At 39.4% G+C, this 2,500-nt stretch overlaps 1 protein-coding gene across 5 annotated transcripts in view; it reads left to right on the top strand.

Annotated features, from left to right (window-relative positions):
- The first annotated feature begins 270 nt into the window (after positions 1-270).
- The window catches only part of LOC119581072 (heparan sulfate glucosamine 3-O-sulfotransferase 5-like), a 30,816-nt gene continuing 28,586 nt past the window's right edge, over positions 271-2,500 (top strand). For 2 of the 5 annotated variants that reach the window (XM_037929389.1, XM_037929390.1), the window contains exon 1: positions 271-560. The gene's annotated coding sequence lies outside the window, so the exon portion shown is untranslated. The remainder of the gene's footprint in view (positions 561-2,500) is intronic. The other 3 variants (XM_037929386.1, XM_037929387.1, XM_037929388.1) reach the window with 2 other exon arrangements.

The following is a 2,500-nucleotide window of genomic DNA, read 5'->3' as shown; positions in this document are numbered from 1 at the left end:
GCGATTCACTCATGATAAAACATGAATCAGACCAATTATCAACCTGAATCTAATTGATATCATTAATACCGTAACAAAAAAAAGGCCCCAAAACAACAATGGAACAGAGAGGTATTTAGGGTTTTTTTTGGAGAATAATGAATAAGAAATATCAGAAAATGGCTCACATAAACTCCCCTGCCAGACCTACGACGTGCCCCCCCCCCCCCCCTCAACACACGTTATATTTCCGTCTCAAACTCCTTTACTTCGCATATTACTTCGATTTAGCAGCCTCTCTGGTATTCCAATTTGGGGGGAAAGCTTGCGTAAAGAGAGGAGAGAAAAGCGAAAATTGAATTAGGAAGTGGACGAGCATCTTGGTGTACGAGAGAAGGCAGAGGCAGAGAACACGCAGTCTTGTCTGGGTCGCGAAGGGGAACGCACGTGCGATGGTTTGCAGATAACAGTGTCATTATTTACGGTGTTTTTTTTGTCTTTTTTTTTTTTTTTTACTCCCAGTGTCCACTTAAGCTTTTTGAGATAAGCCGGGTAGAAGAAACTTTGGATCGATGCTGCAGGTAAGCCAAAGAGAGAGAGGAAAGGAAATGAGGGTTAGAGTGGCTGCATCACAGAGCCTCAAAGTGATGGAAATGTTGGTAATGTTGGAAATGTTTGGCATCGGGGAGGTGAGTTTTCCCTTCCCCCTCCGAACCACGATGTTCTCCACGACCAGAAGAACAACCTTGTAGAACAGGAACACGTGAGAGAACCCGAGAACATTGGGTGTGGCCGTAGGTCTACTCTCTAAAACCATGATGAAAATACATACAAAAAAAAAAGAAAAGAAAAAAGAAAAAAAAAAAAAAAAGAATCTCAGCTTAAACTGGATATCGTTTCCTAAGTCTTGCTGGCGACTTTCTTTGGTCATTGGAGTGAAATGTTGACGGGAAAGGCTGTAGCTAAATGATTTTCCTCCCCCTATGATGCCTGGATTTTTTTTTATTGTGATTTTGCTGTTATTTTTAAGTCCCTGTCATCATGTCGGTGCTTGTTTTGATTGTCATCTCTTTTTAATTCAGGTCTTAGATTTTTGCCTTCGTGTGGGATTATACGTTGGATTTTCTTCATAGGCCTAGGTGGGGGGCCTGCTCGGCTTTTTGGTGGGAGAGACTCGGGGAAGCTGCATTTGCTCTCGGAAGCTTGCTGTTCCTCGTCACAGCTATGACATATGAGTAAACGGCTTGCTTGTGAGAGATGTAACGTAGGTTGGGAAAATATCCGTGGGGAGACGCACGCCTGCTTAAGTCACCGAGGTAAATCTCAGGGGCTGAGACCTCTCTGCATACGCTGAGGCACATGCTGTGATTCTCGGCACAGGAAAGAGAGTTGCATAGCCAGAGTTGTATATTGTAAGACTATCTTATCATAGATTAGGATTGGATAATGTGAAAAGGTTGTGTTGTGTTATTTTTGATGTGAGCTTGGGCAAGGTCAGCTTACATAAGGCAAGGCACTCTTAGGCCTATGGAGGGAGGGAGGAGGGTATGTACCTTTAGGAAAGGAATGCCGAGTTTAATGGCTTTTTTTCCGTCATGAAGAACTTGAAACTTTTTATATTTCTTATGACAGTGTGTCCAAAATTGTATTGCAAGTATAAGCAAAATCAGGAAGACCTTATTATTGTTGTGATTGTGTCTGTAGTATTTGTCTTTGCATGCCTCAAAAATATTGTTATTGGTAATAGTATTTTGTGTATGTAGGCCTAGTTCAGTTTGGTTTTTAGTTACATGTTGAGAAGATGCCTGTGTATCTGTTACTGGCATCTTGCTAATTAGTGTGGCTCCACAATTGGTATTTTGGTGAAAAACAAATATCTACCAATGTAAAGGCAGGCAGAGTGGTCCTCTTTAGCAATTTATTATTAAATAAGGAACTGGCCTGGCACTGTATAGCCAGAATACATGGAGGTGGAGAGATTAGTTCTTGCCAGAACATGAAGCAAGGGGGCTTTGGCGATTATATGACAACGTGCCACTATGTTGTTGGCTACAGAGTGTAGGCCATACACAGATCACAGGAATTTTTAATATAATTTCTATTTTGAAAGCCATAGAATGTGTCTTTTAAACACTTACCCATCTTACTAGTTGATATTTACGAAGAAACAAATTTCTAGACTACATTTATATTAATTCAAAAATCCTAGGCATTAATTGAATAATAACTATCATTCAATATTCATATATATTTTTAGTAGTGTCATTCAGTATTTACAATTTTGAAAATCAGAATTTGGTTGCTTATATTGTGTAATTTTCATTTCAAGGAATAATAAAAAAGTATTTATTAGTAAATGTTTAGAAGACTTATACAACAGCATTCAATAGTATTTTTTTTCTCTTACTTATATTAGCTGTGTTCTGCTTGTTGTGATATGCAGTGGAAAATTTTCAGTCTGAAGTCCAGCAGAAGAGGAGGGGAACATTGTCGAGTACTGGCCTTGGTCTCCATGATTTGT

Source organism: Penaeus monodon, chromosome 14, assembly GCF_015228065.2.
Source record: "Penaeus monodon isolate SGIC_2016 chromosome 14, NSTDA_Pmon_1, whole genome shotgun sequence".
In the NCBI taxonomy this organism is placed as follows: Eukaryota; Metazoa; Arthropoda; class Malacostraca; order Decapoda; family Penaeidae; genus Penaeus; species Penaeus monodon.
Note: the sequence above shows the minus strand (reverse complement) of the source record. Positions and strands in the feature narration are given on the sequence as shown.